Consider the following 20,689-nt stretch of genomic DNA (forward strand, 5'->3'; position numbering starts at 1 on the left):
CTATTCCCAATATTATGTATTTCACCATCTTGTACCCAAAACTTGCTGTAAATCCAAATGTACATTCTTTTCTATTTCCAATATCCACGATGAAATGTAAGCCACATTGAGCCTGAAAAAAGGTGGGATAATGTGGGATACAAATGTAATAATAATAATAATAATTTTCTAAAGAAATTGGTGCTGAAGTGGTATGCTGAAACAGCCAAGAAACACCAGACAGTGACTTTCAGCTACTGTACCTCCATGACTTCTCTATCTCATTTCTCACAGCTACGCCCAGGTCAATGGAGCCTTCAATAGCATCCCTGTCAGCTCCAAACTGAAGTTATGAAAATTCTGTCCAGTTCACACAGGTGTCACTGCTATGTGCTGACAAAACATCTGTTTTTGGTAGTACCCCCTAACTACTGCAGGCATCCACCACCACTGAAACCACCAAAAGTAAAAGTCAGGGAAAGTAATCTAGCAAAGCAGAGGCACTCACCTCTAAGGATGGCTCTAAGATTGGGAAGAAACAGCTTTCTGATGTCCCAGTTGCTCATCAAAAGGCTACATGAGGAGGCTGGGAAGACATAACTCAATATTTTCCAGTCTATTTCCCTATATTTAGGCATGGGGATATGGAATTCAAGTAAAGTTAAGCAAGCTGGAAACCATGGCACACAAATTTACTGTTGCAATCAGATCCATCTTATGTCTGCCTCAAAAGCTTTTAAGAATTACTATATAGCTGGTTATATAAAATGCAATTTTGCAGCAGTTTATAAAAAGCATTCCAAGCACTATATTTGGACAAAGCAGCCAGGTGAACAAAACCCCCAAATTTTTTTCTAATTAAAAAAAATGTTTTAAAATCAGTTTTATATTATTTAAAGCTGATTAAAATGTTCTGGCTTTCAGTTAGAGAGGGACCAGTGTCCACTGACTTCATTTGTTGAGGTTTTAGTTGATGTTATGTCACTGCAATCAGATGTGCAGGAAGGACTTCAACATGAAGTGAATAAATGAACACTGCTGTGAAGAAGCTGGATACACTAAACACTTACGGTAGCTAGTGTGCTAATAAACATCACATGGAAAGGCAAAACAATAGAGCACTAAATCCTCACTTGAAGGAAAACTGCCTAAATGCACTTTTGACTCCATAAATGATGTATGCCTCTCACTCCTCCGTAATGGAACTGTATTGTTCTATTGCAGATGATTACTCATCTGTACACACTGTTCTAAGCTCAGCATTTTTAAAAATTATTTTACCAACAACTTTATTTAGATCATTTTTATGTTGCTTTCTATAAGCAAAGCTAATTATCTAGTGGAAAAAGGACCACCAAATTTTTATATATTACAAAGGCCCATCTTAGAAAGAACACACAAATTGGAATTGAAAGGTCCAGGATGGAACATATCCAATTCCAATAGCATTTTAGAAATAATCTGCCGATGTAGAGCCTTGTCCAAAATACAAATAGGAGAGCACTTGTATGTACTGGCAACACGCAACGGGAGAATCCATTTTGTATGCGTCAAATGTCTAAAACATCAACGGAAGCAACTTGGCAACATACATGTCTATGTGTTGACGCTTACTCGTGAGAGTGGGCATTTCAGAACGCAGATGTGTATGTGCCGACACACAGACGTATATATGTGCCATTTTGGAAACCTACATGTCTAAAATTCTTCTAATTAGGTACAGAGCCTACAATTATTCATCACTATTAATTTTCTTGTGGGGGGGGGGAGGGGCAGGGGAACACTGGGTGTTTAAGGGAGAAAGCTCTCAATACCTCCTGTAGAGCAAAAGTCAAACCGAGTACTTTTACAAAAGCTATATGTAACTAGTATATAAAATTATATTTTTATTATTTATCTGGCCCTTGGGAGCTGTGAGCTCCAAGATGCATTTGGTGCCAGGGAGCAGGTCTGTCATGGGATCGTGTTTTCACCGCGATCCACGTTGTTTCCGGACCACCCTGGGATGAGATGAGGCAGGGAAGACCTGGCAGAAAAAGCCCCGGACTCCCTGTAGCCTGTAGGAGCCTGGGGAACGCTGTAGATGGGGGTTCGAATCCCTAGAGTTAAGAGTATTCGTTACAGTGTCCCAGCACCCCATTCAAACTTACACATCCTAATAGGTCTCTCAGCTGTCCCATTATCAAACCTACATGCTTTAATTCTGATGGAGATCATGAATACTGCATTAATTACTTCTGATCTAGGTCACCAACAATCCAACTGCAGAAAGACTTTTTGGTTCTTGATAAGTCTAAAAATTATTTAGTTAAGACATACGTGAGCTCAATCTTAACTAGTGCCTCCTGATACTGACGAATTACAACATTCAAATTCTACTCATTTCAGACTAATCGTCCACAAAGCTGCTTGCTCTGTGACCACATTACAACGCAAGATCAAGGTAACTTGCTTTCTTCAGGGAGTCATATAGCAAAATTACTGAAAATTACAACTTCAGAACTTGGGGGAGGGCTCAAAACAAAACAGGCTTGCAATGTTTCATTTAGATTGGATTTAGTCAGTCTAAATGAAACATTATTGTGCAGCCAATGCATAGAGGTTTTCGAGACCACTTCTACTGTGCACGGAAACAGCCACCAAGAGTCCTATGGCAAATGAGCTTGCTGGTATTTAAATGAAGCCATTAGCGATTCAGTGAAATGCTCAGGAAACAGCGCATGGAAACCCCCTGTGTTAACGTCTAAAAACTACCAACTGTTTTTGAGTTGCTACCAGTCCTGCATGTTTGGAGCTCTTCCTTGCTTTCTGAGGTGTACAAACCTATACCACTCAGAAGGTTTTACTTTCTAAAAGTATTTTTCCCCAGCACAATGAGAATCCTACAGGGCACCTTGTAGCTCACCTCCTAAAGGCACAGCTCAAAAAATGATTTGGTCTCAGCGTTAGCAGTTCAATACATATCGTAACAAAGATAAATAATTTTACATCACTTTTATGCGAACACCACACTCCATCTTTCACTTGCCTTTCCCTGCTGATCTGTTTTCACAAGTTTCCTGCATTTGCAGTGCCTTTTGACTGGGCAACATGCTCTTCTGAGCATGCACCAGGAACATTTCTTCCCCTTCCAATGTTCAACACTAACAACGTGCATATAATTCGCATGATGTTAGTGTTGAGCACTGGTCGGTAATTCAAACTCTGTGTTCTAGCTGGTGTTCTCCACAGCACCAGAGTTCTGTGCATCTGCTCCCACAGAGAGATAGAATGTTTAGAGGCATATTTTCAAAGCACTTTGGGAGGCTAAGTTCCATAGGTTTCTATGGAACTTTGGGAGGCTAAGTGCTTTGAAAATGAGCCTCTTAGTGTCTTATGAGATGAAAGCAAATGCAGATCTTGAATTCATTTTCAGCTCACAAAGAGGCATTATTTTCAAAGCACTTAGCCTTCCAAAGTTCCATAGAAACCTATGGAACTTTGGAAGGCTAAGTGCTTTGAAAATAAGCCTCTAAAGTGACCCACCGAGAATCACTATGATTCAATGATGTGGATGCTTTGACCCTTAAGGTAACTCCAAAATGTGTCCAAGAAGCCTGTGATTGCTTATAGACAGCTTTTCTTTTCTTCCTTGACATTTTGGACTTCATACAGCACATGGTTAATGTGACCTTTCCAGTCATAAAAGTGACACTTTGCATCCTTTAACTGCCAGGAATTCAATGCATGGTTCACAACACTTAAAACACAGTGGAATTTGTTTTCTCCTATGATCTGAAATTTGATGGGCAGTTGTTACAAATGGAGTGGATTTCTACTGACATATTCATACAAACATCCTTCATGTATTGACTCAGTCTCAGCAGCAAAACCTTTTCTTGGACAACTGTTAGGCCTGTTCATGAGAGGAGGCAACACCACAGAGTCAAACTCCAAAGATAAGAGAACCTTGGTACTTGACTTCTGAGTGCTTGCCAAAACTGCTAGGGTCATTCATTAAGCCTGTCAAGCATAGCAAGATTTCTGTGGAGCTCTGATCCCTCTTGTTGATATGAAACCTCTAGGTTGGCCAGGTTGAAAAATGTGCTTTCAGTGAATGACTGCTGACAACTAGTTATCCAAACACCTTTTGCAGCACACAAAGTGCTCTAAGCTGGCACGCACTTAATTACTAATTTCTTATATTCCAAGAATGATTACATAACTAAGAACTAAAATCAGATCACTTTTGACTTGTCTGTCCATAGAATATAATCCCAGAAGGGGATTATCCAGGTTTGTTTTTGCAAATGTGAGATGAGCATTGCTGTTAGCCTTCAATAGCAGTGGTTTCGCTCTTACTGCTTTCCCATGAATCCTATTTTTACCCAATCTCTTTCTTACTGTGGAGTCACGAACCTGACCTTAACTGTGGCTAGAAAGGCCAGTAGTTCTCTAGATGTTTTTCTGTGAAGTTTTGTGAATTCTCAGATGAGTTGCTGCTATGCCCTTAGAGTAATTTTGGCAGGTTGGCCACTCCTGAAAAGATTTACCATAAGAACATAAGTACCTGCCATACTGGGGCAAACCGATGGTCCATCAAGCCCAGTGATAAATACCAGTCACAAGTACCTGGCAAGATCCCAAAAGAATAAAACAGATTTTATGCTGTTTATCCAAGAAATAAGCAGTGGATTTTCACAAGTTCATCTTAATAATGGCGTATAGACTTTTTCAAGAATTGGTCTAAACCTTTTTTAAACTCTACTAAGCTAACTGCTTTTACCACATTCTCTGGCAATGAATTCTAGAGTTTAATTGCATGTTAAGTGAATAAATATTTTCTCTGGTTTGTTTTAAATTTACTACTTAGTAACTTCACTGTGTAACCCCAGATCTCTGTCATTTTAGAAAAAAAGTAAACAAGTAATTCACATGTATCCATTCACTCAGTATTTTATAGACCTCTACGATACCTCCCCCCCCCCCCCCCCCCCCAGCCATCTCATCTCCAAACTATAGAGCCCTAGCTTCTTTAGCCTTTCCTCATAGGGAAGTCATCCCATCCCCTTAATCATTTTCATCACCCTTACCTATACCTTTTCTAATTCCGCTGTATCTTTTTTGAGATGTTGTAACCAAACCTTGCACACAATATTTGAGGTGTGGTCTCATTATGGAGCTATACAAAAGCATTATAATAGCCTTGGTTTTGTTTTCCATTTCTTTCCTAATAATTCCTAACATTCTGTTTGCTTTCTTAGCTGACGCTGCACCTTGAATAGAGGGTTTCAATGCAACATCAATTATGACACCTGGATCCTTTTCCTGGGCGGTGACTCCTAATGCAGAACCTTGTATCATGTAGCTATAAGTTTGGGTTCCTCTTTCCAACAAGTATCACTTTCCACTTGCTCACATTGAATGTCATCTGCCATTTGGATACCCAGTTTCCCAGTCTTGTGGTGTCCTCTTGCAATATTTCACAATCCTCTTGTGATTTAGCAACTTTGAGTAACTTGCCATCAGTAAATTTAATTACCTCACTCATTCCCACTCATAGATCACTTATAAATATGCTAAAAAACAGTGGACCAAAAACAAACACTTGGGGAACTCCATTATTAACCTTTTTCCATTGAAAATATTGACCACTAGCTGTCCCCACTAGTGTTGCTCAGCGATAGGTTAGTACTTTGTAATTGAGAATAGCAAGGTTTAATTTTGTGTCATTACACCATATGTATGTATTTTTAACTCATTTATGATGGTCGTTACATTTTGTTTGATGTCTAATGCGAGCCATGAAATCTAAAGAATAGGTATAGATACCTGATGAAGCCATTTTTCGGTGAAACGAGTCCCGTTGGTTTTTATGCAGTAGACAATTTTTGTTGATGTTATTGAATTTATCCACATCACAGGCATTTTAAGAACTGATTTTGAATCGCTAAATGATCAATGATATGGAAGAAAACCTGTAAATTTTTCTATCTACAAGTGTGTGTGTAAGAGTACCGAATAAATTTGGACACTTTATATTGAACTGGGATATTATTTTCTCTAGTAAAGACTTATTTGCGCCAACTCGTGAACAAGCGACATATAATTGGCCATGTGAAAAACATGGGTTTTGTTATGTTGACACCTGTGACTTACTGCTTGACCTTGAGCCTTATTTATTGACATTGCAAAGGCTTGTTGAACTGGAAACCGCAGTCTTTCGAACTGTATCTGATAGTCAGATGGAGTAAGAGTAATTTTAGGTATAAAAACGTGCAATCCTTTGGCACAACCTGTCAAGATTGTAGCTTCAGTAACAGGTGGCATTAGAGTTAAGAGGTAAACATATGCCATTACATAGCTTTGGAGCATTTAGATTTCATAGTAGTATGATTGGCAAAAAGCAATACTTTTTTGCAACTGAACACCTAGGAGACACTACATGTTCGATGTCATGTATGAGGAAGAAAGTTTTGTGGTCTGATGAGTGAAAAGTGGAATGCTTCGATAGAATCTGCGAATGTTTGGGGGTCACACAATACGGCGGCTCCACGGGGGAGACGGCTTCAACTTTTTGATGTCATACTGCCTTCTGTCATAAAACCTCCTTGACTAGTGGCAACTATGTTTTGCACATAATAAAACTGTATCAGCACTTGTTAGATTGCATGTGCATACATCCACAACCATGCTGGATTGCTGTTCTGTATATAAAGTGCCAATATTTACAGACAGAATAGAATTCCAACATACACACAGACATATGCACATGCAATTCAATGAGTGTCAATATTCTTTTTTCAGCATGGCTTCATGGAAAACATTTATATTACAAAGGTCAAAGAAACAGCATATGCCCAAAGAGTTCAATGTGGATAACATCAAAAGAGGTTAAAACAACCTCTAGAAATTACAAATAGATAACATTAATACTGAAATATTAAGAAGCTAGCAAAACTTACATTTTTTTAAACCATATAAGGGAATCTTTCCTTTATATGAAATCTTTTTTTGTTAATTAAATTGACGAAACAATAACACAGAAAACATAAAGCACGTTATATAAAGTTGAGAGTAACATGACGTAGTGAGCGGGAGTGGACGTGTGGTTTACCGGCTGCTTGGAGCCCCATCTCTAATCAACTTTTACTAAAGCTTTCCTTGGTTTCAGATGAACAAATTTTAGTGAAGGAGCACCACGGAGGCATATGGCCAAATATCTCACCCGCTTTATGATGGTGATGGAATCTAAACCACCTCGGAGAAAGGAAGAAAGGAATTGGGCTCTGGAGGCCAATATGGCAGCTTCCCCTCCTTCTTCATTTCAGTCACAGACCCACTCCCGCGGGAGGTGGTGGAAATGAAAACGGTAACAGAATTCAAACACGCATGGGATAAACATAAAGGAATCCTGTTCAGAAGGAATGGATCCTAAGGAGCTTAGCCGAGATTGGGTGGCAGAGCCGGTGGTGGGAGACGGGGATAGTGCTGGGCAGACTTATACGGTCTGTGCCAGAACCGGTGGTGGGAAGCAGGGCTGGTGGTTGGGAGGCGGGGATACTGCTGGGCAGACTTACATGGTCTGTGCCCTGAAAAGGACAGGTACAAATCAAGGTAAGGTATACACAAAAAGTAGCACATATGAGTTTATCTTGTTGGGCAGACTGGATGGACCATGCAGGTCTTTTTCTGCCGTCATCTACTATGTTACTCAGATTCCATGATAACAGAGCTGACTTAGTCAGTGGTGCATGCGCTGGACCGCAGGTTCACTCAACTCTCCGAACAACTAATAGGTCTGACTACGTTAACATCGGAGCTTACTCGTCATACCGGAGAATTAGAGGTGCGAGTGTCAGAGGTTGAAGATACTCAACAGGCCCAAGCAGAGGGGTTGGCTAAATTGGAGCGGCTAACTCAGGAACATCAACAGAAGCTGGACGATTTGGAAAACTGTTCTCACTGTGATAATCTCCGAGTTTTCTGGAGTCAATATCAGAAATGAAACTAAAGCAAAACTAGAAACTTGGCTTTTGGTGGTTTCCCGATGCAGGGGAGGGAGGAGCGATTTGCTTAAATTGAGTTCACGGCGTGGGCCAGCGCAAAACGAGGGATTTATGACCTTGTGTAATAATAGCCAAATTCCACCTCTATTCACAAAAATCATCAATGCTTCGGCTCTACAAAGGCTGCAGGGGTGAAATAAAATTAGATGGTGATCTGATTGAAATATTTAAAGATTGTTCAGCCGCGCTGACTGTTAGGTGGCGTGCTTTTTCCCCTGCATGTGCTATGTTGGTGTAGAAATAAGAAAGATTTATTCTACAATATCCTGCCACCTTAACAGTGCTCAATAAAGGCAAATGGACATCATACTCATTGCCAGAGGCCGTCATGGATTGGATCAATTGTCCTTCAACATGACCAGGCAATTCGTTTTAGTTTTGTACCAGTTTGCCGTTTGTTGCTTACTGATTGGACTGCAGATGTTCTAAACAGAAACTACTGATTCAGATGGAGACAAGAACAACTGTTCCACAGTTTTCAAATTATATTATATTAGAACAAATTAATAATGGGAAGCATAAGATAAGTTTGGTTTATTATGGTTTAAAGTGGAAATGGGTACCCATAAGCTTTATAGTGACTCACTGGCCTGCCTGTTGGTGATGGGGATGGCACAGCTGATGGGTGGCATGGATGGTAACGGGGGAAGGGATGTTGGGGGAGGAAGGGGGTGGGGGAGAGGAGGGGTGCACTGGGGTTCTCCACCATTTTAACTGTGTTTGTGCTGCTCTTGGATGTGGTGTATGTCTGTTTTAATTTCATCTCTGGGGACCCTAGCCAGAGTTCCTCTGTCTCCTTCTTCTGGTGCCTTGTTTTTTCACCCAAGGCTGGGGCTGGGCAGTCCATGTCTTTACGGTGTTTGGCTGACTTGCAGATCTAAAACCCAGGCCCACCCAGTTGCTGTACAGCCGAGATTCCCAACCCCACCAGCTGAAAACACTGGGTATTCCCCCCCTCCCCCAAGTACCTTCTAAACACCATTTCTTTCCCAGCAGTGAGCTGCAACCATTGCACACGGCTCAACACTGGCTCACCCTATGCAGAAACAGGAAGTTGCATCAGAGGGAAGGCTGTGGGCTGGCGCTGAGCAGTGTGCTTCGGTCACTGCTGCAGGCGAAGAAGTGGTGTTTAAAAGGTACATGGGGAGGGAGGTTTGAGAGCACGGATTGCCTGTGGAGATAGGGGGCTCAGGGCCGTCGAAAACTGGGTGTCTGCCTATGCCACTGATGGAGCCTTTTTGTCTGCTTTGTATTTATCTACATTAGCTTCATTAGCATGGATGTGAAAGTGCTGTCTGCCAATGTCTACCCAAGGCTTTGCGCACAGTTAGTTCATGTGCAAAATTTGTTTCTACGTACGGCACACTCAAAATCATGTGCAAAAATCCTTGCTAACCTGTGCGCAATGCACATTTTACTGCATCGGCCCCCAAAGTGAGTTTTGCTGCAAACACCAAGGAAACAGAGTCTGTTTTTCTCACCCACATAAAACACATTTTTCTCTGAATGTCACAGCCAAGACTCTTTGCCTTCTTGCTTTCCTGAAATGCCAGAAATTCTTGGGTGATATAAACAAAGCTCTGCCCCCCCTCCCCAAGTCTCCCTGAAGTGGCGCAATTACCAAGGCAACTGCAGGGCTCAGGGCTGAGATCAAAGATAAAATACAGTCCTAGGCAATGTGGCCTCTGAGTTCTGGCAAGGGATCAGGCACACACAAACATCACAATTATTCAGGTGGTCCTTTAAAATCAGGTTTGTCTGTCTCTGCTGCATCAGTTTACAGACTCTCTCCAGCTCTCATACAGCCCCAGCTGCCATCTCACTGTGTCTATGCAATCATACACAAAACAAATATTGTCCAATGAAAATGGCTAACACTGATCTGTGAATTATTTACTCTGGTATCCAAGAAAGATTTCAAACTTTTACTGTAAGCAAAAAACAGAAGTGTCAAGTGTATATTATTATTTATGCTAACAGAACACAGGCTATCAAAGTAGTTCCTACAACACAGGAGACCCAACTTCATCTCTTGAGCCTAGCTCCTTCTTTAGCTAACAGGGGTTAGAGACATCACTAAGTCAAATATTTACAAAACTCAGTCTCTCTCTCCCCTCTCCCCCATCTTCTGAATCCCAATCACCACTCAACAGTTAACACCTGCCAAATGGATCAAAAGCACCATTGTGGTGAGTTCCCAAAGGCAGCCATGTTCTGTGCTTGCTCGTCATAAGATTGTTACTACAGTGGCTGGGCTACGTACACAAGGAACAAAATGTAGAACCTCCCTTTCTCCCAGCTCCAATCAAGCCAAAGTGAATGGATCTCAAAGAAAATTAGAGGACTAGCCTAAAGGTTAGTGCAGTGGCCTGAGAACCAGAAAGGTCGAGGTTCAAATCCTACTGCCACTCACTGTGACCCTGGGCAAGCTACTTAACCTTCCATTGCCTCAGACACAAACTTAGATTATGAGTCCTCCAAGAAAAAGGAAATGCCTACTGTACCTGGTAAGGTTTGTCTCTTTGCGGATGATACTAAACTCTGCAACAGGGTGGACACCCTGGAGGGTGTGAATGACATGAGGAAGGACCTAGCGAAGCTGGAGAACTGGTCTGATATTTGGCAACTAAGGTTTAACCCAAAAATGCAGGGTCATGCACTTGGGTCACAAAAATCCAAGGAAACGGTACAGTATAGGGGGTGTAGTGCTTCAGTGTGCGAAGGAAGAGCAGGACTTGGGGGTGACTGTGTCTGACGACCTTAAAGCTTTCAAACAGGTAGAAAAAGCGATGGCCGAAGCCAGAAGGATGCTTGGGTGCACAAAAGAGAGGTATGACCAGCAGGAAAGACGAGGTGATAGTGCCGTTGTATAAGTCTCTGGTGAGACCTCATTTGGAGTACTGCATGCAGTTCTGGAGACCGCACCTACGAAAAGATATAAACAGGATGGAGTTGGTCCAGAGGGCGGCTACAAAATTAGTAAGCGGTCCTGAAAGCAAAAATTATAGGGACAGCCTTATGAACCTCAACATGTATACGCTGGAAGAGAGGAGGGAGAGAGGAGACATGATAGAAACGTTTAAATATCTCAAGGGCATTTATGTACAGGAAGAGAGCCTTTATCAAATGAAGGAGAGCTCTGGAATGAGGGGGCATACAACAAAGTTAAGAGGGAATAGGCTTAGGAGTAACCTAAGTAAGTATTATTTCAAAGAAAGGGTGGTGGAGGCATGGAATGGCCTCCCCGTGGAGGTGTTGGAGTCGAGAACTGTTCCAGAATTTAAAAAGGCATGGGATAAGCATGTGGGATCACTTAGGAACAGGAAGAATTAGGGGTTACAGAGGATGGGCAGACTTGATGGGTCATATGGCCTTTATCTGCCATTATATTTTCTATGTTTCTACCTGAATCTAATTGAGACCTTGAAATCAAATGCATTATGAGACGTGGATAGTGGACCGAACCTGATGCAGCAAGAATGCAAAACACACCACATGTCGACGAGTGGTCCACTGAATGATTTACAATTATGAGCTAAGTATATTTTAAATACGATGTTGCATTTTACCTTAAAAAAAAACTAAACTAAAAAACATTTTGAAATGCTAATTAAATATAAAAAGTTTGTTAACTGATGAAGACGATGGCAAATCAAGATCAAGTTAGCTCTTGTGAAATGAGTCGCTGTTGAGGTCTTATAAGCACGAGAAATTGTGATAGTGCCTGCTGAATTACTTGAAATTATTCAGAACTATATATGCTCATGTCATTTTGAAACTTAACCACACAAGTTGAAAAAAGAAAAAGACAGATGTGAAATCAATTTAAGGCACTCTCCAGTGCTAAAGTTAAAACATATATATAAAAATACCCCACCTAAAATACCTAAACCACAATCTGAAGACGAAGTTATGTTAAAAAAGGAATTAACTCCAAACTATGCAATAGTCAGTCATCTCACTAAATTATTTATCAATCTAATTTTTATATTTTTCATTTTTTATCTTTTATAATTGTCAATATCATATTTAAGTCTTATAATTCACTTATCTTCCTGGAAATTCCAAAGTGCAATAAGATGGGAGAACTATAAGACTTTAAATTTAATATGATATTGAAATTTATAGGAGAGTTTAAAAAATTACAAAAATATAAAAATTAGATTGATAAAGAATTTGGTGAGATAAGATACTAATAATCAAAGAATTCAGCCTACCATCTGAAGATCTAACTGAATACATAAGTGTATTGTGGTGTAAGTTTGATTAGTTATATTGCAAAAGGAATAACTGTATAAATCTTCAGCATCTTCACACTTGTAAAGGTTCTGAAAACCATAACATTCATAATGAATAAACCTCAACTTACTTACAGCAGTGTGTACTGATAACTAATTTGTGGTTGATAATCATTGTGATGTGTCTCTGATTGGTACAGAAGTCATAACAGGCCAAGGGACCTAAACTGCACGTAGGCTGCTTGTACATTCTGGTAAGAAGCCTGCCATCCAGGGGCATGCTCCTTGAGTTGCAGAAATCCAAAGGAGATGTATGAGATTGGAGGTGTGAGACTTATAACCATGTTTCAGGCGAGAGACCTTGGGGTAATCATGTCTGAAGATTTCAAGGTGGCAAAACTATGCAACAAGGCGGTGGCCACAGCCAGAAGGATACTAGTCTGCATAGAGAGAGGTATAACCAGCAGAAGAAAGGAGGTGTTAATGCCCCTGGTTCAAGTCATTGGTGAAACCCAGCTTGGAGTATTGCGTTCAGTTTTGGAGGCTGTATCTTCATAAGGACAAACAGACTTGATGTGGTTCAGAGAAAAGTGACGTATGTGGTTTGTATCAAAAGACATATGAGAAGAGACTTGAAGACCTAAATATGTATACCCTAGAGGAAAGGAAGGGTAGGGGTGATATGGCACACATTTAAGTACTTGAAAGGTATTATTATACAAAGCGGTAGAACTAGAGGACATGAATTGAGGTTGCAGCAGGGTCAACTAAAGAAGTACTTGTTAATGGGGAGGGTGGTGGATGCCTGGAATGCCCTCCCGCAGAAGGTGACAAGAGACAAAAATGGTAATGGAATTCATGAACATATGGGATAAACACAAAGGATATGGAAAGAAAACAGAATCAAAACAAAACTTAGCTGTGCTTAGGCAGCAAATTCAGTAGCTGGGAAGTAAGGCTAGTGTCAGGTAGACCTCTACTTTATGATTATAGATAGACAGCTCTAGTTGGGCTGGAGTGGGCTTTGACAGCAATTCCAGTAGTTGAAAATTCAGCCAGCGCCAGGCACACCTGCAGTCTGTACCCTGAAAATGGAAGGCCAGCTCAAGATCAGGTATGCATATGTTAAACTCATAGCAGAAGTCTCTTCCCTTTCTGAACCAGGACTCCATTCTCTTATAGCGATTTGCTCTATAGCAGTGGTTCTCAATCCAGTCCTCGGGACACACCTAGCCAGTAAGATTTCCAGAATACCTACATGAATATGTATGAGATAAATCTGCATAGAACAGAGGTAGTGCTATCTTAAAAAGCTTTAAGAAATTTGAACTAAAAAGAACAGAAATAGTACATGTGAAGTTTTCTCTTGCATATTCATTGTTGGATATCCTGAAAATCTAACCAGCTAGGTATGGCCTGAGGACTGATAGTATTGAAACTTATGTTTTTGGCAGGGGATGACATGGATAAACAAACAGATCAATTTATTTATTTTATTTAAGATTACTTATAACTTAAAAACCTGCAATAACTTAACAAAAGCATAAAAAACAAACATAACACTTTAAACCTGGAGACAGCCCATAATGCTATGAAGTAATGAGGCCTCCTGGTCCCAAAGTTAATTCCTCTCTAGTTTTCTGTTTCCCAAAATATAAACAAACCACTTCTATTTTCTGCCCTCTTCATCTTCCCAAAATAAGATTCCTTAGGTTAAAATTAGTTTTAAGTTACAGCTCATACTAAATTATGCTCACGTCCAAGTCTGATCTTAACAAACAGGAAAAGACCAAAAAGAACCTTCATTTTCAAGGGGAAATGGGGTTTTCTGAAAAAGACTTAATGGCCTTTCTGCCTCATTTTATACTCCCCCCCCCCCCCTTCCCCCAATCCAGAGGACACTTTCCCCTGGAAGAAACAATGCCTGGGCTATTTGGAATTCTTTTCTGATAGCAAGTCATTAAAAGGATAAACACTTTAGAAAGCAAAGTACACTCCAACCCCAAATGTCCTTTTCAGCCTTGCTTCAACTGCCCTAGCCTGGCTGCCTATGTTTAGTAAGGATTATCCTTTCATTCAGTCAGACCAAGCATTCCTGAAATAAATTAGCACTCCCCCCTCCCCCTCCAACCTTTTACCTTAGGACTCATAAAACCTTTTCACCAAGCGGATTCTGAAGAGAATCCTCTATGGTTTTAGGATGCTGCTTTTTAACTAAGTAACAAAATACACCCCACGGTGTCCCCTTGACTCCACTCAGCTATCCTTTGACCTCTTCAATTATTGCAGCCTTAACTTCAGGGGCCAGAGTGTTTGCCTCCCATATCAAAAAGGCTAATGTTGCTTCCTCCTGGCACCTGGTACAGCAAAATGCAACAGTTCACTCTTTTATTCTCCTCCTCCCCTCCCTCCATCCCTTAATACACACATTCCAAACTAAAACGTTACCAATAGCTTTAAAAAAAAAAGCTTGCTATCTGTGTGGTAGTGAAGCAGCAATAAATGGAACCCAGGCTGTGGCAATGACCCCCTTGTTCTATTGGGCCTCAATGGTGCCCTAAGGATATGACAGGGTCATAAAGCAGGAGCAGGTCTTTCACCTCTTGAAAATGCAAGGCCACTGAAATACATCATGGCTTAATGACCAAAATAAAGGATCAACATCCTTTCTCCTGGTTATACCCTGCAGCCTGCTCCCCAGTATTTATAGCCAAAAGCAGCTGCACCAAATCTTTCAGCGTGAGGTACATATCACTTTGCGTTCACTAACCACACAACAGGCCTACGACTTCTAAAACAACATCATGTTTCCTGAGCTGGCCCGCAACCTCTACCACCTCATATTTACTAACTGCAAAATCAATGGCTTATTGGATTCATCAGGAGAGCAGCACAACACAATGAGCTGAGCTCAGCTGCAGTCTCTTTACCATATCTGCATTTCTAGCTGTGAGCAGTCACAGAAAAACATGCAAGCATATTTGTGGGCTGCCTGCACAGAAAGGAAAATGCACGACAACTTATAAAGAACACAAAGCAAAAGTAACCAATGTCACGTCTAAGAGATCAGGTTGCTGCGAGATACTGAATGCAGGCATTGCACTTTCCAGGCAGTGTCTATGAGATATACTGTATGCACAGAAATTACCATCTGGACACCAAACTTGTGGCAGGAGAGGAGATCCTTGAGTACAAAGAAATGTGGTCGAGAAAATGTAGCAGAAAGGCTGAAATATTTCCCATCATCTTGAGTGCCACAGGCTAGATCAAAAAGAATTTCCAAGCAAACCTGGACAGGTTGTCTATATGTGTTACAATCAGGGGCGTATCTGCGTGGGGCCACAGGGGCCTGGGCCCCCGCAGAGTTCGCCCTGGACCCCCCCTACCGCCGTCAACCCTCCCCGCCGTCACCTACCCCCGCCGAGGTCCGCTTCCTCCTGCCTGCCGGTGCCTTTTACTTCAGCTGGCGGGGGACCCAACCCCCGCCAGCCCAGCCGAAGGTCTTGTTTAAGTTTTCTTCCTCGTGCTGTGCTGCTGTTAAAAGCTGCATCCCTTCCCTTCCAGTTTCGGATGGAGTCTGACATCGCAGCACGTTGACGTCCTGCACGTACAACGTGCTGCGACGTCAGACTCCGTCCAAAACTGGAAGGGAAGGGATGCAGCTTTTAACAGCAGCACAGCACGAGGAAGAAAACTTAAACAAGACCTCGGCTGGGCTGGCGGGGGTTGGGTCCCCCGCCAGCTGAAGTAAAAGGCACCGGCAGGCAGGAGGACGCGGACCTCGGCGGGGGTAGGTAATGGCGACAGCGGGGGAGGGTTGACGGCGGGGGGGGGGGGGGGGTCGGCGACAGCTGCTGCCGGGGGGGGGGGGGGCTACAATGTGCCCCCTCACTTTAGCCCCTGCCCCCCCTACAGCTGAACCTCAGATACGCCCCTGGTTACAATCTTACAAATGTCAGAGTAAAGCCCTCTTAGACACAATATAAGTTTTAAAGAGAGCGTTAGCAGTAAATTTGAGAGACTGGGATCATACTCCACACGCCCTGGCTTAGGAGTCAGGTTCACAGTATGTGCAAAACTAACCCTTTTGGACAAACTGCTCCCTAAAACGTATCCACAGCTATGGAACCCCATCATTAACCTCTTTACACGTGGTCCATCTCAAAAGAGAGAAAAAAAATAATCATCCCAGGAAGAAAAATTATGAATTGCTAAACAATACCAAAGGCAAACCAAATCAATATTAACAGTGAGCATGCAGCAAAGTACCTGCTTTAAATCCTTCTGTCCTTTTGAAATACAGTCATGATAATGTTTGTAGCCAGAAGAGAGAAGTTTGCAAGCAAAGTTATACAAGATGCCGTCTACTTCTCAAATACCTGCGAAAAACACAAAAATATGCATCTGTTAACACATTTGACATCAAAAATTATCACCACAGCACAAACCTACTGCATCAGAGGAATAGCCACTAGCAGAGGAAAGGTCACCTGACATGAGCAGAATGTATACAGCGAAGGGAATTCTAGAAATGGTGCTCACAATTTCAGCACTAAGCGCAATTCTATAAAGGGCATGCGCCCCCTTTATAAGATCACGCTTAGAATCAATTCCCATGCCTACCTTTAGGCGCCACCATTTACGCCTGCTATAAATGCAGGTGCACAAGTTAGTCGTACTGATTCCATATTCTATAATTCTGCATGCAGCTTTTTAGAATGTCCTTGACACGCTCATGGCCAAGTCCCCTTTTGAGTTACTCACTAGTCAAGTTAAGTGCCATGCCCTATAGAATAGCATGCAGTCAGGTGTGTGCACAAATGTTAATTGACATCAATAACTGATGTTGACACGCAATTATTGATAGTTAAGGGCTTGTTACTCAATTGAGTTGTGCACACATCTTGGGCACATGCCGACATTTCAGCGCGCAATTCTAGGCAACCTATATAGAATCCAAGGGAGAGTTTATAGCATGAGGATTTTCAAACACTGAAACCCTTAACAGTACAGCTGGTATCCTGTAAAAGAATGAGGTGGTTTTCCCTTAGCACACCCGTTAATTCAAGGCAACGATACTACAAAACACGTAAGAAAGCCCAATTTTCGACACAGTGGTGCCCATATTACATGGAGCCTGTTCCAAAGCCTTTCCTTTCTAGGTCAGGGCTTTCAGTACTGTTTAATTTACACACTGTAAAATTGAGAGCCGATATTTACACTGTAAAACCTAACATCCTCAACATACTGGAAAATTTGCAGCTCTGAAATATACACATTAAGAGACGTCACCCACAGTAACAACACTAAGTTATTGGGGGTTTAGGCAGATAATGACCCATGTGAAGCACTGGCGTAGCTAGGTGGGGCCACGGGGGCCTGTGCCCCCCCCCCCAAAAAATTTCACCCGGGCCCCTGGTTTTGCTGGCAGGGATCCCCAACCCCCGCCAGCCGAAGTCTCCTTCAGCGCTGCATTCCCTGCCCTGTGCTCCTTTTTCCTCCTGACGTCCTGCACGCTCCTTTAAGTGAAACTGAGCATGCTCAGTTTCATGTAAAGGAGCGTGCACAGGACATCAGCAAGAAGAAAGAGCAGGGCAGCGAACGCGGCGCTGAAGAAGGCTTCGGCTGGCGGGGGGTTGGGGACCCCCGCCAGGAAAGGTATTTGCTTTTTCGGGGGGAGTGGCGAGGTGGTGAGGGGAAGCAGCGAGGCAGTGGGGTGGCAGACTAAAATGTGCCCCCCCCCCCCCCACCTCGGGCCGGAATTTAAGTCCAGGCAATTCTGAAGTTGACAAATACTCAAGTCAAAGAAGAACCTGCTCCTGCTTATTTTAGTGTCATGTGCTTGTGCTGCTTCAAAGGGGCACCGTGGCTTTTCTCTGCTCCTCTTCTGCCTCTGCAAGCTTTGGGACCTTGGATGTGCATGTGCACACACACACACAAAGACTCTTGCTCTCTAAAATGTATCTAGTCTTACCTATGGGCATCAAAATCTTAAATCCAGCCCTGCTGGCGAGAAAAGAATAGGCATATACAGCAAAGGAATCACATTCACTGCCCCCCTCCCTTTTGCTGCAAGAGGAAGGTAGAAGAAAGGTATGAACAAATAAGCAGTGGGATGGGGAGGGAAGAACAGGGCTAGTTCTATAAGGAATCTAAGGTTAGACTAACAGTGGTCGGGGCCACCGGACAGTAAAGGTCATTGGGAGACCCTCTGGACACTGCCTGCTGCCCCCCTGCTGCCTCAATGCTACATCCACCACCACTGCCTTCCCTGGTCCTACCTTTAAGAACCCTCATAGTCTAGTGGCTTCCTTGGGTGCAGGAAAGAACCCCACTCTTTCCTGCCTGCTATTGCTACGGTGCCCGGCAGTAGTGCTGCCATCTTTTTCAAAATGGATGCCAAGACTTCTGAGACCCGTGGCTGCTGCGGTAAGTTTCAGCAGCCATTCTGAAAAACACGGTGGAGCTGCCACCGGGCACAGTAGCAATACAGGGCAGGAAAGAGTGGGGTTCTTTCCTGCCCCCAAAGAAGCCACTAGACTACCGGGGTCCTTCAATGTAGGACCGGGCCGGGAAGGGTGGTGGTGCAGCATTGAGGCGGCAGTGCAGCAGTGGGGCTGCGGGCAGTGTCCAGGGGTCTCCCAATTACCTTTACTACCTAGGGGCCATGCAGAGTAGCTGCAGCGGGCAGGAAAGAGTGGGATTCTTTCTTGCCCCCACAGAATCCACAAGACCACCACCTTCAAGGTAGGACTGGAGAGGGCTGTAATGCGAGCAGCGGCATTGGGGGCGGGCAATCGGGCAGTCCTCCCCTGCATGAATCAAATTAGGTGGTTGTTTAGGACAGCAGTATTTAGGGGGCAGAGAGCAGCACAATCACCATGGCTGCCTTTGTCTGTCTCCCAGGTTTCACTCCCACTTAACTCCTGTCCTCTTACAGCAAAAGCAGCAACAGCCAAGTTCATCTGTTCCTGCAGCTGTTGAAAAGTGCAGATTGCAAACACTGCAAATGCTTTCTTTCTTTTGCTAATCTCACAAGACCGATTTTTTATTTCGTCACAGTTAAGACTATTGCAACTCCCTCTACAGAGGCACTGCAGCAGGTCTATTAAGAGAGGTTACAATAGATCCAGAATACGGTGGCTTGTTTAATATTTAAATGTTCAAAATCTGAACGTGCAAGTCCTCTCTTCTATAGTCTTCACTGGATTCCAATGCATAAGAGAATTATTTTTAAGATATTATGTTTTGCATTTCAACTTTTTATCGATTTGACCCCATTAGAGTTTCTATGGTTAGTGAGCTCTCTCTCTGGTGTTGTGGCTCAATGAAGTTCCACCTTTAGCAAGTTGCTCTTCCCTTCCTTATTTGCTTCAAAAAGCTATTGGAGCAATCCTTCTCTTACCAGGTTGCTTCGCTCTGGAACTCTCTTCCTGTTTCTATTCGTTAGTCTCAAGCTCATTTCGCTGAAATCTGAAGATATTTTATTTCTTAAAAGGCCTGTCTGTACAATGAAATCTTTTTTTATTCTTTCCTGATTGTTTTCTTTTGCAAACCACTACGGGCTCAAATTTTTTGGGAAGACGTGGTATAACTGCAATAATTAACTAAGATCAGCAACAGGAAGTCCTGCCCCCCCTGGATAAAAAATAGAGGATGAGTGGGAAGTTGGCACACTGACCCCTGCTGCTCCCTACAGTTTGTATATCCTGCCCATCCACCGGCCCATCCTCCTACAGGGACTCCAGCACCAGGTAATGATGTTCCTTGGCCAGCCACAACTCCCTCAGGGCCACACTGCTGCTGGTACCACCCCCAGGAGGTGCCAGCATGGTAGTACACAAGCAGTTTGAGCCAGTGGCTATGTAGCACTGCATGCAGACATTCACTTGACCAGACAGGAGATACTATCCCTGCTCATAAGGCTCCAATAGTGATTATGGCTCTATCTGATAGTTCAGTAGAAAGAGGCTGGGAGGTGGCAGGTGGTGGGGTCCCAGATGCCTGCCCAGCTGCAGTTAGGGATGCTATTGGTGCTGACTGGCAGCATGCAACTGAAAGGGGTTCAAGCATCTCCTTGGCTGCAGAAATACTAAAAGCTGCAGCACCACACCCCCAGCCCACTGCTACTGACTCCATCCTGCTCTCAGATGCTCTGTGCCATACACACCTCTTTAAAGTGCTTTAGTGCAGAGGTAGGGTGGCAGTGGCAGGAGAGGAGGAGAGGGAGCAGTGGCATAGCCAGACCTCACGGTGGGAGGTGGTCAGAGTCTGAGGTGGGGGGGGAACAATTTAGTCTGCCACCCCGCCCCCCCACCGCCTCACCTCCCCCCAACACCTCACCACACCCCACAACAACAAATACCAGGTCTCCTTGCCCCCCCCCCAGCACCAAATACCTTTGCTGGCGGGGGTCCCCAACCC

General features: G+C 43.1%; 1 protein-coding gene across 2 annotated transcripts in view; it reads right to left on the minus strand.

The window, feature by feature from the left end:
* The window catches only part of GREB1L (GREB1 like retinoic acid receptor coactivator), a 294,440-nt gene extending 277,835 nt beyond the window's left edge, over positions 1-16,605 (minus strand). For both annotated transcript variants that reach the window (XM_030212882.1, XM_030212875.1), the window contains exon 1: positions 16,535-16,605. The gene's annotated coding sequence lies outside the window, so the exon portion shown is untranslated. The remainder of the gene's footprint in view (positions 1-16,534) is intronic.
* Positions 16,606-20,689: the final 4,084 nt, after the last annotated feature.

Source organism: Microcaecilia unicolor, chromosome 1, assembly GCF_901765095.1.
Source record: "Microcaecilia unicolor chromosome 1, aMicUni1.1, whole genome shotgun sequence".
NCBI classification, from domain to species: Eukaryota; Metazoa; Chordata; class Amphibia; order Gymnophiona; family Siphonopidae; genus Microcaecilia; species Microcaecilia unicolor.